Source organism: Aquarana catesbeiana, linkage group LG02, assembly GCF_042186555.1.
Source record: "Aquarana catesbeiana isolate 2022-GZ linkage group LG02, ASM4218655v1, whole genome shotgun sequence".
Classification (NCBI taxonomy): Eukaryota; Metazoa; Chordata; class Amphibia; order Anura; family Ranidae; genus Aquarana; species Aquarana catesbeiana.
Window position 1 is genome coordinate 337,484,745 of NC_133325.1, and position 15,119 is coordinate 337,499,863.

General features: G+C 40.3%; 1 protein-coding gene and 1 long non-coding RNA gene across 6 annotated transcripts in view; one reads left to right on the forward strand and one right to left on the reverse strand.

Annotated features, from left to right (window-relative positions):
• Window positions 1–15,119, forward strand: part of FRMPD4 (FERM and PDZ domain containing 4) — a 608,500-nt gene that overhangs the window by 196,641 nt on the left and 396,740 nt on the right. The gene's annotated exons all lie outside the window — the stretch shown is intronic.
• The window catches only part of LOC141127944 (uncharacterized), an 88,983-nt gene that overhangs the window by 44,489 nt on the left and 29,375 nt on the right, over window positions 1–15,119 (reverse strand). The window contains exon 3 of one of the 2 annotated variants that reach the window (XR_012241613.1): window positions 8,009–10,543. The exons of the other annotated variant lie outside the window; for it this stretch is intronic. This is a non-coding gene — a long non-coding RNA (uncharacterized lncRNA). Of the gene's footprint in view, window positions 1–8,008; window positions 10,544–15,119 lie in introns of those variants that run through there. 2 annotated transcript variants of the gene reach the window in all.

The following is a 15,119-nucleotide window of genomic DNA, read 5'->3' on the forward strand; positions in this document are numbered from 1 at the left end:
CCTGGGAGCAGGTGGGTGAGCACAGCCGGTGAGCGGGGTTGATCTGGAGCCATTCTTCCAGCGATCACCCCAGGGTAAGAGAGCATGGAGGAAGAGGAGAGCCATGGGATCACAGAGCGCGGATAGCATGCTGTTACAGCTTACATTACAATTGCCTCTGCTCTGCTCACTGTCACACACAGCCCTGCCTCCTCCTGACCTGCGCTTCCGATAGAGAGAACACGGGTCCAATGCTGGGATACATTCTGTCTATCACAGGCTCCGGGTCAGGAGGAGGCGGGGCTGTGTGTGATGGTGAGCAGAGCAGAGGCGATTGTAATGTAAGCTGTAACAGTGTGCTATCCGCGCTCTGTGATTCCACGGCTCTCCTCTTCCTGCAGTCATGATCCGGCCACCCTCTCTCTTCCTCTGCCCAGGCAAGGCTGCAATGGTGGGCACAGTGAGGCTGCACTAGTGGGCACAGTGAGGCTGCAATGGTGGGCACACTGAGGCTCCAATGGTGGGCACAGTGAGGTGGCAATGGGCACAGTGAGGCTGCAATAGTGAGTACAGTGTGGCTGCAATGGTGGGCACAGTGAGGCTGCAGTGGACACAGTGTGGCTGCAATGGTGGACACAGTGATGTTGCAATGGTGGGCACAGTGATTCTGCAATGGTGGGCACAGTGTGGCTGCAATAGTGGGCACAGTGAGTCTGCAATGGTGGGCACAGTAAGGCTGCAATGGTGGGCACAGTGAGGCTGCAATGGTGGGCACAGTGAGGCTGAAATGGTGGGCCCAGTGTGGCTGCAATGGTGGGCACAGTGTGACTGCAATGGTGGGCACAGTGTGACTGCAATGGTGGGCACAGTGGGGCTGCATTGATGGGCACAGTGTGGCTGCAATGGTGGGCACAGTGAGGCTGTAATGATGGGCACAGTGTGGCTGGAATGGTGGGCACAATGAGGCTGCCATGATTGGCACAGGGAGGCTGCAATGATGGGAACAGTGAGGCTGCAATGATGGGCACAGTGTGGCTGCAATGGTGGGCACAGTGAGGGAGCAATGATGGGCACAGTGAGGGTGCAATGATGTGCACAATGTGGCTACAATGGTGGGCACAGGGAGGCTGCAATGATGGGCACAGTGTGGCTGCAATGGTGGGCACAGTGAGGCTTCAATTGAGGGCACAGTGAGGCTGCAATGGTGGGCACAGTGTGGCTGTAATGGTGGACATGGTGAGGGTACAATAATGGGCACAGTGTGGCTGCAATGGTGGGCACAGTGTGGCTGCAATGGTGGCCACAGTGAGGCTGAAATGATGGGCACAGTGAGGCTGCAATGGTGGGCACAGTGTGGCTGCAATGGTGGGCACTGTGTGTCTGCAATGGTGGGCACAGTGAGGCTGCAATGGTGGGCACAGGTGAGGCTGAAATGGCAGGCAAAGGTAAGGCTGCAATAGTGGGCACAGGTGAGGCTGCATTGATGGGCACAAGTAAGGCTGCATTGATGAGCACAGGTGAGGCTGTGCTGAGGGGCACTGATAAAGTTGTTGTTAATATTCATTTTTGTAACTCAATTCTGCAAAAAACATGGGGGGGCGGAATTAGGGACGGGCAGGGTAGGGGTTGGGCAACTGGTAGCGAGTAACCCTTGAGGCTTGGCTAGTAGCTCAGGACTTTAAATTTTGAGCCCTGATGTAGTCCATGAAGTGACGACCTGTCAGGCGTTCCGGGTTGACAACGCCAACAGCACCACGTCCAGCTCTATTCACAACCATTGATGGTGTTTGGTGGTTCTCAAAGATCCGTTCGGCAACTTTCCAAATTAATTCAGAATGAATCACAAGCATGTCACTCTTTTTTTTAGCAGAATTTAGGCATTCCACAAGCATTGCTCAAGAAGATGCCTGAAGATCTTCTTGTAGTACTTCTTTTGCTGTTTCCTCATTGCTTGGTCGGCTCTGTCAACACCTCCCATGGTGTTATTGTAGTCTATCACTAATTGTGGCTTCATGATTTCTTTCCCACCTTTCGTGCGAACCATAAAAGTGGAGGTATTATGAACTTTACTCATTAGGTGCACATCTTTCTTGTCACGCCATCGCAGTGCAATCATTTTGCCTTTCTTCCAATCTTCAGCTTCTTATTGCCAAATATTAGCGTTATGTTGCACCGGTAGCCCTAATGGTTCCAAAGACATCTGTTTTGTTTTGCAGAAGAAACTCATAAAGTTCAGGAGACGTGTAAATGTTGTTGGTTGTTACACAATAGTCCTGATTTAGCAATGGCTCAATGAGTGAAAGAACGGAAGATGTTGCCATTTCATAGTTACTGTATTTTAGATTTATTTTAGAATTTTGTTCCTTTCCCAGTATATAGGACTGAATTCCAAATGTAGCCAGTTGACTATTCGCATAGGATGAAGGATTTTACGCCAAATCATGCTCTCTTTGATGCAATGTAGTGTACCCAGTTGAGCCTTCCCCTGTAGGCCATTAGACTTTCATCTATGCTGATATCTGTTTCTGGCACATAGCTCCATTGGAAATTCTTTAGAATCATTTGAGATACTTCCCAAATTTTCTTGAGTTTTGGTGCAGGATGAGTAGTTTCATCAAAGTCTTCGTTGTTTTCAAAGTGTATATATTTAATGATCAGGGAAAATCTGTACTCTGACATGACCGTGCCAAAGAATGGAGTGGCAACTAATTTGTTAGTTGTCCAATACCACTAATTGCCCCTCTTGGTACCGGTTTGTCTCAGTAACTATGTTTTCAATAACCTCATCGGTCAGAAATAGTTGTAAGTATTCCAAGAGGTTGTCTTCTTCAACATCTACTTTAATACCAGATGCTCCAGTAAATGGGAATTTTGTAATCCGTAACAAACAAGTCATTTTGCGTAATCCGTAACAAACAAGATTTTTGGGGCGCTGCGTAATCCGTAACAAACAAGTCAACAAAGCACCAAATTCGCACATCACTGAGCTCAGTCACAGAAACGTTGCAGTCGTCACTTTCAGTGTCTGATGATGAATTTCCCCACTAATCACTATCGCTCAGTTCTGAAAGTGATTCTAATTCACTATCACTGTTTTCAAGCTGGTCATAAACCACTTTTGACGTAGAGGGATGCTTTTTGGATGCCATGGACATTCTCAAGTTTCCAGGCAGAAAGAATGGCAGAAAGAATGGTAAAACTGCAGGCAGGGCACTGGACAAAGCACTAGGGACAAAACTGATGTCAAATGATTTGATACAGTAATGTAATCCTTACAGATTACTATGTATTGTGTGTGTGTTGTGTTTTGTACTTTTTGAATTTGCCGCCAGTTCCGCCCCCATGCATCGCAATGCTCGCAGGGAATGGAACCCGGAACAGTGATGCATCGGGCAGAGGATTCGGCTGGGGGACACAGCGGGAGTACATTGCGAGATCCTAGGGACAAGGTAAGTACCTGTACCTGGATACTGCAATGCAATTCTGAGTGTGGCTCGGGGTTACTACTATTGGTACTGAAAATTAACCCAGAACCATACTCGGGAATACCGCCAGGGAGGTTAAGTACTGCTGCAAATGGGATTACAAGAATGTAAAGCGTAGCTAAACACAAAAACAAAAATGTAATATTTAGCCGTGCTTATTTTATTTGATTTTATTTCAGTTTTTTTCAATTTCTTTTTACCTGGTAAAACTGCCAATAACATACTTCCTCTCCTTTGGGGGTTAAACTCCAGATGGACTCAACGAGACAATCAAAGCCTACTTTGAATGATCCTACAGGATCTTCCCAATTCTATTAGTCTAGTACACACTTTGTTCAACAGCATCAATCCCTGAGGACGAGGGACCCATTGTACCCACACATTGGCTTTTTATGATATAAGAGTCTGAATAAAAAATATAACTAGACTTTATACATTCTGCTATTGGTGCTTTCCTCCTCACACACACTACTATCTGTCTGTCACTCAGTATTATCATTTAGATGAAGTAGGTACAATGAAACTGTATAGATTAATGTAAGATGGTTTAAAATGGTGTAAACTGTACAGCATAGTAAAGTTTTACATGCATTTTATGCAAGTAGTTAGATCATTGTCCCATGTGCATTATACTTTCTACAAAGTCACTATTGTTTAATTGATGTCTAATTTGCTTTACAACTAAAGACCATCGAGCCATTGTTTAAAAGCATGGATTCCCATATTGTTTGTCATTTGTTAGCTTTGAGCTTAAGTTATAAATTGTATAAATAATTGATGGATCTCATTGTTTATAAAACCTACACTAAGCAGTTTGCAGTTCTGTAGTGTTAAAAAAAACATTAAATTCTGTCATCTTCAATAAATCAAGCAGACCCAAAATATACTAGAGAGTTCTGGGTGGAAATACATGTGAAAACAAAATGAAATTTCAAAATAATATATGTAATCTACTGGGGAAACACACTTCTTTTCAAATAATATACACCCTCTAGTATCCACGCATTTTTTTTTTTGTTTGTTTCAAAGCATTGCTTTTGTTCAGCCACTACATTTTTTCTATGAATAAAATAAACTTGTTAAGAAATGCATGTTTGCTTTTGTTTAATTAAAATGTAGCTTTTCCAGTAAATGAATACTTTATAAACATTAGTCCTTATTTTATAAGGCGAAATTCAAGGGCAGTAATCCATGGCAGGCAATCATCAATGATTGTTCATTGCCCTAATGTGATGAACAATTAAATCTGAATGATTATAATACATTTTACTATTTTATTTGCACTGTTTTATTAGGCAGGCTGAAGTGTACCTCAAAAAATTAAAGCAACAGAACAAAGAATGCAAAGTGAAGGTTGCAATCTGTGGATCTAGGCCCCACATAGAGTCCCAGATTTAGTTTTAGCTGTAATTCTATTATCAGAAATCCCATTTATTTATTTTGGCTATATTTGGAGCACAATATCATTAATGTTACAAACGATAGTAAACTGACAGTTGTTAATCCCCAAAAATGTCCCACTATCTAAAAAAGAAATGTGCCACATGTTCACTGCACACTCATTAAGGGGGAATTAACCCTATTCATAAGGAAAGTTTTCTTGCAACCTCGGGTTCAAACTGTAGTAACTTATTCAATAGGAAATAGGCTTATGGTAACATTTGATCTCTTTATATCATGTCAGATTTACAACATATACTGTATGCTAGACAAATTTGTGTTGCATACTCCTAGGCAAAGAAGCATGTCCATGTTTTATAAGGTATTCTAAAGCTTGTGTGGAAGTTTGGTATTTCTGCATTCAAAAGTACTGTCACTTTGCTGTTCTATGATTTTCATTTACATGTGCTAGGCTGTTCATTAGTGTCTCTTTAGCAGGTCAAACATGTCTCATTATTTGGTCAGGACTGATGATCTATAGTTTTTGTGTTGTACTTCTGGTGAAATTAGTGTAAATGTGTCTTAAGGCAGAAATCATTTAAGATTAACCCTTTTTAGGATCATACAGCCTCATTCCTTTCCAAGCTCACACATTTTTCTTTTGCTGATAACTTATTTCCTAAATTTTAGAATCTCAGAAAAAAATTAGATCTTATTTAAAGATGCATTACTTATATGAGCTCTACCTACAGATTTATCATATTAAGTAGATGCATTAAAGTTTTTTTATTCCGAAAAACTTCCTCCAAAATGTTCAAATTCATGTCCTTCAATTCAAAGTCACCTTCAGTTTTCAATTTGTCATCTTAGCACATACCCTCTAAATCCTCCTGTATTGTATTATAACTGTACTGTCTGCCCTCATGTTGTAAAGTGCTGCACAAACTGTTGGCACTATATAATTTATGTATAATAATAATACAAAAAATTCAGTCAAATTAAAAAAAAAAGAAATTTAGCCTGAAAAATATCCAGACTTGGACTACAAATTTTAATAAAAATACTTTTTCATAAATTCTTTAAATGGGGCAATTTCACCAAAATTTCACATTTGTGATAGAAAAAAAAGCTGGCTAAATGCTGCCTCAAAAAAATTTGCTTGACTTAGCTCACATATTCACACTTAATTTATGAAACTTTTTCTTACAGTATGGTAATGGCATTCATGCACATTTTTCCACCAATACAGCTTGTGGAAGAATATTTTACTATGCAAACTGGCCTTTCTGCACACACTACAATGCATTCAGAAACCTCACAATATAAAATAATAAAAGGGCAGAGAGTGTTTCTGGTATTTCATTGCTGGCCTGTAATTGATGCAGCAAGTGCCAGGTGTGCCATGTGTGATGAATGTAAATTTCAGACCCCTGCCCTTCTCACGAACCCACTCTCCGCTGCACCCCGCACAAAGTTTTTCCAGCTTACGGGACCACAATCTAGGTGCAAGCAGCCTGAGAGCAATTGTCACTGGGTTAAGTTAATTAAGAAATTAACCTTTAAACTGTCACCACAACCTTTTTACAGAGAAGGAAACTCACAATCTTAGCAATAACAGCTATGATTTTATATAAATAAACATCTTTAACACACACTGTCACCAGTATATTCAGTCTATTACAGTAGCATTTTTCAAGAGACAGGGATTCTTTGAGCTTGCGTTAGGACAATAGAGATTGTTCAACACTTTTCAAAGTATGGTTTAATAATGAAAAGGTAAAAAATGGTGCATAAAAAATGTTGACGGAAAAGGGGTGTTACAAAGAAATAAAGAGACAATAAAGCAACGGAGAAACAAAAAGGAGTTGAAAATGAAGAATACTTGCAAATCCTGTTTGAGCAGATTTCAGTTTGTGAGAAAAGTGATCTATTGGCTCTCATAATTCGACAGGTATTCTTTTGCTTCATGGTACACAAGAACTGCCACAATGTATAGGCAGTCCTCTTTTCTCTGGTATCAAAAAAGTGCTGACAGAGGCCATCTGGCCAATTAAGCACCTGAGGAGGGTTGCTGGGATGTCACTGCATTTATGACCATGTCCTAGATACAGTTTTCTATAGGTATTCATATCTTTGAATACCTAGTGTTTACAGTCGGCTAACCTGCATATTATTGTCCAGCAATAAATTCTCTTTGAAATGGCTATAAATATGTTATGTCTCGGATGCCCAGTTTGCCTAGGAGAGGAACTGGACCGGTTCTATTCCTGATACTTCTAGGTTAACTGAGGGGGTAAATATAATGAGATATACTATAGTTTTAGAATTTTGGCTGATAAGAAAATGTGGATCGCTACGATATTTATGGTAGGGGGAAGAGCTGCAAGTGTCTTGTAAAACTCCAGGGACTCAAGCTTGCGAGGGTGACAGTTTTGTTAGGACGGTTTCCAGACAGAAATCTGCATTGCTTAATGGAAAGTGTGTGTGTGTCCAATCAATGGACTGATAAGGTCCTGGAATTAGTTAACAGTTTGTGAATTGTATAACAGAAAAAAAGGGAGGGGGGTAAGGTCATTGTGGTTATGTCCTTTACATGACAACATGGCTGAGATGACATGAGCAAAATGGATGTCGCATACAGCTTTTTATGGGCCCAATGCGCAAAAAACATTACACCATAATGCACAGGGCATCCTGCATTACCTAGAATAAAATACAATTTTGAATATCGATGATGATGGGACAGAGGCAAGAAGATAAGGGAAATAATATTAAAACAGAGAAAAAATGAATTTCTACATGCAAAAAAGAAATGACATATGCTCATGCTTCATAGCCTACCTCGTGCATCTTGGACCACACCAAACGTAATAACTGTCCAAAAATTATTTAAGTTCCACTTTTAATTACAAGAATACAGGCATGTTTTAATGTCATATATAATCTAATAGCAAAGCTGTTTTGGAATACAGTAACAACTTACGATCAGTCTGTGTTTTTTGGCTACTGACATTCTTCTTCTCTTCCATAAATATTCCATCTCATTTTCTTTCAGCATGCAAAAATGGGCTTTCTTAGTTTCACTCCAAAATTCTTTACCATTTTAGGCTCATTCATGAATCAGCAGCAAATGCAAATTGCTTATGTGTTATTGTGAGGATGACTTTTTGTGCATTTTTTTTTTTGGATGCAAAAAAAAAAAAAAATACTTGTGATGTCTCCAGATCAAGATTGTGTTAGAAAAATCTGGTTTAATGGAAAAAGTTTGCATCACTCTTATCTGAAGTAAAACTGTGTTGGATTCACATGCTGTGTCTTTTTAAAGTGTTACATAACCTGTGGATATTGTCAGTTCAGCAAGTGGCAGTACTTTCACACAGACTGGGTCTAAGGATGTATGTCATTGCATGTATCTCTATTTGAACAGAAAAATATATTGTGAATATGTTATCTACTTTTAACTACAGAGTTAAAAAAAAAAGGTTTTCCTATTATTACAATAGATACTTGTAATAGCTTATTAAAGTTATTGTGCAGCATTTAATACATAGTAAATGTGAAGATTAGCTCATGGCAGCATTTTAATTATTGTATATTTTTTCTCTTTTTTTTCCTATATTTTAGATTACTTTGTGTATGTTTTTCAATTTTGCATGTAATAACTATTTAAAAAAAAAGAAAATGTATAATAATTAAAGAGAATTGATTAAATCTAAGCCTAACTAAGCTTAAATCTATTCCTACCCCAATTCTAGAACCATTCTATGTACCCTGTAAAAGGAAAGATCGTATACTTACTATTCTGAAGTCTCTCCGGTCACCAGTCCCGGCCTTAGTGAAGAGAAAAGGTCACCGACAATGGCTGAAGAACCATCCCCCAGAGGCTTACTATGGGGCATCCATTGTTGGCTGTCCCTCCTCTACACTAAAGCCAGCACTGGAAGCCGGTCTTGTGAATGGACCAGAGTGACTTCAGAATAGAAGTATAAGCATCTTTCCTTTAATAGGGTAGATAGAAAAGTCCTAAAATGGGGGTGGCAATAGATTTAAGCTTAGTTAGGTTTTGACTTGCTTTTCACTTTAAATATATTGTGCCTAACAAAGGCTTGGTGGTAAAATTAGTTGCAATAGAGTATAGCATTTAACACTATTTTGAAAAAAGGGGAAAACTTTCATCTAGCACCATCCTCAGACTGTACTAGAAATTAAGGGTCAGTTCACATCTGAATTGCACAGGAACGTGGTCCGCGTGAGATTCCTGTGCCATTCAGTGCAGTGCGATTTTCAGCCTATTAGTTTCAATGGGCTGAAATCTCATTGGATTGCATCAAAAGTAGTGCATGCACTACTTTTCAAAAACACACTGCACTGGATCCCATGGTACCATACAATTGGGTGCGGGCAAATGTACTGTGTTTGCAATCTGCATTTGGGGTGTCATTAGGAATATATTGAGATCAGCATCTGGTGTGTTTTGAACATTGCCTGGGAAATGGGCATGAAATGTGCGTTTCCCGCATGACTTTCTGGTGTAGCCGAGCCCTAATAAGACATTAAGTGTCAACTCACACCAATGGCTGTGCTAGAATGCAGCTAATGATATGCAGTAGGATGGCAATGGTGCTAATGTGACAATCGCATTGCATCACCCTGTTTACTTTTTTTTTACAAGCTTTATCAAAATGTTTACAAAGTGACATTTCATTAAGTTTTACTGATTGCAGCGTAGTGCGAGGTGGTGGATTGTGTCACACTGAACTATAATGAAAAAATTACCACATGTATTGTGGTGGTGTGAACTGGCCTGGTAGGAGTCAAAGCACTTTCACTGTCTTGCAGTGGGGCTGCCCTGGAATAGCTGCCCAGCGCAATCCTACTGCACCTGGTGTGAATGCGCCTTTAAACATGCAGTGTTTCCAAGATATTGTAGTATACTGTATGTAATGGTGAAATGAGATGTTTTGTCAGTTAACTTTGTTGCTGGAGAGTGCCAGGAATTTCTTCTTTCCTAAACTTAATATAACAGCCCATGCACTGGCCAATAGGAATTTGTAGAAAAAGTATTTATTCTGTTATTTTGTTTAGGATGTTATACTATATGTATACGATTTTTGCTTTTTACATAAATATAGAACAAGACTAAGTATTATCAGAACACTCTTGAGAGAGACAACACAGCAGTAGCAGTCTGCCTTGAAGGGCTGCTATGTTTGATTGAATTCTTAGACACAGCTGTCCAATGAAAGATGGTTACATTTTTGGACTGATTGATGTGTGCAAATGACTTCTTGAGCCATTGAGCTCTGTAAACAGGCTTTTTACAGTCGCTGTTAGGGAGACAGAGTAAAGATGTAAAAAAGGAACCCCAGCTTCCAGACAAAAAAAATGAAATACGAGAAACATTTTTACATGTCTTTTAGAACCATATATACAGAATAACATACAAAATCACTATATTTTTGCTTGAATGTAAAAGAATTTGTTTTTCATATTTTCATTATTAAAGCATTATATTTAGAAGAAAAAACATTTTAAAACCGGGTTTTCTGCATACACACAGCAGAATCAATTACTAAAAATGTAAACACTTCCCCTCCTATTCTCCTGTAGGGAGGATGACGTCTAGTCTTTTTTCCATAGAAGTAGTCAAAAAAGGCACATCTAATTCTGGCCTCTCTTATATGACAGTCCAAGATGTACTGCAAGAAAAAACAGAGGGGAAAAACTGCGCTAAATAATAAATTAGTAAGTGAAACACCTAAATAATGTGATAAAAATCAATTACATATCATAGTGAATAAGCAGCGACCCTGACAATATGCATTAAAATTACCCACTTCAGCCCCGGAAAGATTTACCCCCTTCCTGACCAGAGCACTTTTTACAATTGGGCACTGCGTCGCTTTAACTGCTAATTGCGCGGTCATGCAATGCTGTACCCAAACGAAATGTGTGTCCTTTTCTTCCCACAAATAGAGCTTTCTTTTGATGTTATTTGATCACCTCTGCGGTTTTAATTTTTTGCGCTATAAACGGAAAAAGACCGATAAAATCCAATAAACTCAATTTTAGTCATACATTTAGGCCAAAATGTATTCGGCCACATGTCTTTGGTAAAAAAAATGTCAATAAGCGTATATTTATTGGTTTGCGCAAAAGTTATAGCGTCTACAAACTAGGGTACATTTTCTGGAATTTACACAGCTTTTAGTTTATGACTGCCTATGTCATTTCTTGAGGTGCTAAAATAGCAGGGCAGTACAACCCCCCCCCAAATGACCCCATTTTGGAAAGTAGACACCCCAAGGAAATTGCTAAGAGGCATGTTGAGCCCATTGAATATTCATTTTTTTTGTCCCAAGTGATTGAATAATGACAAAGAAAAAAAATTACAAAATGTTGTCACTAAATGATATATTGCTCAGGATTTCTACGGGCGTAAATTTTTGATTTCACTCCTCACTACCTATCACAGTTTTGAAGGCCATAAAATGCCCAGATGGCACAACCCCCCCCCCCCAAATGAACCCATTTTGGAAAGTAGACACCCCAAGCTATTTGCTGAGAGGCATGTTGAGTCCATGGAATATTGTATATTTTGACACAAGTTGCGGGAAAGTGACACTTTTTTTTTTGCACAAAGTTGTCACTAAATGATATATTGCTCACACAGGCCATGGGCATATGTGGAATTGTACCCCAAAATACATTTAGCTGCTTCTCCTGAGTATGGGGATACCACATGTGTGGGACTTTTTGGGAGCCTAACCGCGTTCGGGGCCCCGAAAACCAATCACCACCTTCAGGATTTCTAAGGGTGTACATTTTTGATTTCACTCTTCACTGCCTATCACAGTTTCGGAGGCCATGGAATGCCCAGGTGGCACAACCCCCCCCCCAAATGACCCCATTTTGGAAAGTAGACACCCCAAGCTATTTGCTGAGAGGCATGGTGAGTATTTTGCAGCTCACATTTGTTTTTGAAAATGAAGACAGACAAGAAAAAAAATGTTTTTTTTCTTTTTTCAATTTTCAAAACTTTGTGACAAAAAGGGAGGTCTGCAAAATACTCACTATACCTCTCAGCAAACAGCTTGGGGTGTCTACTTTCCAAAATAGGGTCATTGGGGGGGGGGGTTGTGCCACCTGGGCATTCCATGGCCTCCGAAACTGTGATAGGCAGTGAAGAGTGAAATCAAAAATTTACGCCCTTAGAAAGCCTGAAGGCGGTGCTTGTTTTTTGGGGTCCCGTGCGTGGCTAGGCTCCCAAAAAGTCTCACATATGTGGTATCCTCGTTCTCAGGAAAAGCAACAGAATGTATTTTGGGGTGTAATTTCACATATTCCCATGGCATGTTTGAGCAATATATCATTTAGTGACAACTTTGTGCAAAAAAAAAAAATGTGTCTTTTTCCTGCAACTTGTGTCACAATATAAAATATTCCATGGACTCGACATGCCTCTCAGCAAATAGCTTGGGGTGTCTACTTTCCAAAATAGGGTCATTTTGGGGGTTTTGAACTGTCCTGGCATTTTATGCACAACATTTAGAAGCTTATGTCACACATCACCCACTCTTCTAAAAACTTGAAGACAAAGCCCTTTCTGACACTTTTTGTTTACATGAAAAAATTATTTTTTTTTTTTGCAAAAAAATTACTTTGAACCCCCAAACATTATATATATATTTTAAAGCAAATACCCTACAGATTAAAATGGTGGGTGTTTCATTTTTTTTTCACACAGTATTTGCGCAGCGATTTTTCAAACACATTTTTTGGGGAAAAAAACACACTTTTTTAAATTTTAATGCACTAAAACACACTATATTGCCCAAATGTTTGATGGAATAAAAAAGATGATCTTAGGCCGAGTACATGGATACCAAACATGACATGCTTTAAAATTGCGCACAAACGTGCAGTGGCAACAAAATAAATACATTTTTAAAAGCATTTAAAAGCCTTTACAGGTTACCACTTTAGATTTACAGAGGAGGTCTACTGCTAAAATTACTACCCTCGATCTGACCTTCGCGGTGATACCTCACATGCATGGTGCAATTGCTGTTTACATTTGACGCCTGACCGACGCTTGCGTTCGCCTTAGCGCGAGAGCGGGGGGGACAGGGGTGCTTTTTTTTTTCCTTTATTATTTTTTTGCATTTTTATCTTATTTTTAAACTGTTCCTTTCATTTTTTTTTAAATCATTTTTATTGTTATCCCAGGGAATGTAAATATCCCCTATGATAGCAATAGGTAGTGACAGGTACTCTTTTTTTAAAAAATTGGGGTCTATTAGACCTTAGATCTCTCCTCTGCCCTCAAAGCATCTGACCACACCAAGATCGGTGTGATAAAATGCTTTCCCAATTTCCCAATGGCGCTGTTTACATCCGGCAAAATCTAAGTCATGAAATGCTCATAGCTTCCGGTTTATTAGGCCATAGAGATGTTTGGAGCCACTCTGGTCTCTGATCAGCTCTATGGTCAGCTGGCTGAATCACCGGCTGCATTCTCAGGTTCCCTGTTGAGACAGGAGAGCCAGAGAAAAACACGGAAGATGGTGGGGAGGGGGCATTCCCTCCCACTGCTTGTAAAAGCAGTCTAGATTGCTAGGATTGCTTTTACATGAAAGCCGACCGCTGGCTGAAAAGAATGATACCAAGATGCTACCTAAACCTGCAGGCATCATTCTGGCATAACCACTCAGTCGTGAATTGCGTACCTGAAGACAAAAAAATGGTTAACAATAAAACACAGTAAACGGTAAAGCATAAAAATTTGCATACCTGAAAAGCAAACATGATAAAACATAATAACAATAAAACATTGCAGAATAGAATACAGTAAAAAAGAGCAGAACAATAGAGAGAGAATAGAGAGAGAGAGAACAATGAAACGACAACTATTTTTTTTTATTTTATAAATTTTTTTTTTTTTTTCTTTACACTTTTTTTGTAACTGTAACTTTTATAACTGTAACCGGTTCCAGGTTCGGGTCTCTCAAAATGCAATGGCATCTTGGGAGACCCTGTGAAAGTGTGCCTAGTTTGTGCAATGCTGTATCCTACGCTAATACGCTAAAACTAGTGCATGGTAGCGTTTAAAACATTCACCAATGCAAAGACCAGGATTGTCAGGACAGGAGGGACAATAATAGCGGGTGTCACGCCTATATCCGCGCTTGCTGCAGACACAACATATTTTTTTGGGGGTTCTCGGGAGGACATAAAGAAAATGCCTCTCATGCAGCCGACTGCATTTGGTTGGGGATGTGAATGGGGGAAGTACGGGCGCTGCAGAATTGGTGGGTTCCCAATTAGGATTTGCGAATGCAGCAGGAAGGGCATTATGGGCACGACGGGCCTGTTTGTCTTCTTCTTGGTGGCAGCGGGACACTACTTGTGCTTGTCACCTCACCAGCTTGAACTGCACTTATGGGACTCGCCACGTCACCAAGTGTTACTGCAGTGCTGGTTTGACTATGACCGGGGCGTACTAGGCTGCTGGTGCTTGCCACTTCACCAAAGCGCTACCAAAAAAACAGCGATCGCAGGGATCAGGCCTGACTCTGCGAACGCTGCAGTTATGCGTTTAGTGTTTTGTAAGTGACAGTGATTGATCGATACTGCACTTGGGTGGGCTGGGCCGGGCGGAGGGGCAAAACGCAGGTGCTAGCAGGTATCTGGGCTGATCCCGCTAACACTGCATTTTTGGGAACCCTAAACTGCTGGGGACGCTAGTATAGATCTGATCAGATCAGATATTGATCCGTTCAGATACTATACCACTAAGGGAGGTGTATGCTGCGTGCGTGGGTGTTAGCGGTACTGGCGCTAATCTGACGCTGCCTGGGGCGACGCATATCACCGCCAGGCGATCAGGGGGCTAAACTTTTATTAGGTAATAAACGGCGGGTGCCCTGACACTATAAAAAATAAACTAACTAACCAGTGTCACCCGTAACAGTTATACGGTGATCAGTGGTGAAAGGGTTAACTAGGGGGCAATCAAGGGGTTAAAACATTTATTAGATAGTATATGGGGGTCCTGACGCTATAAAACGCTGACGGCGAACCTAAATATTTACCTCCCTAACTAGCGTCACCAGTGACACTAATACAGGCATCAGAAAAATGATCGCTTAGCGACACTGGCGACGGGGGGTGATCAAGGGGTTAAAACTTTATTAGGGGGGTTAGGGGGGTACCCTAGACCTAAAGGGGGTTAACACTAACTGCCCTACCACACTAACTGTCACAAACTGACAC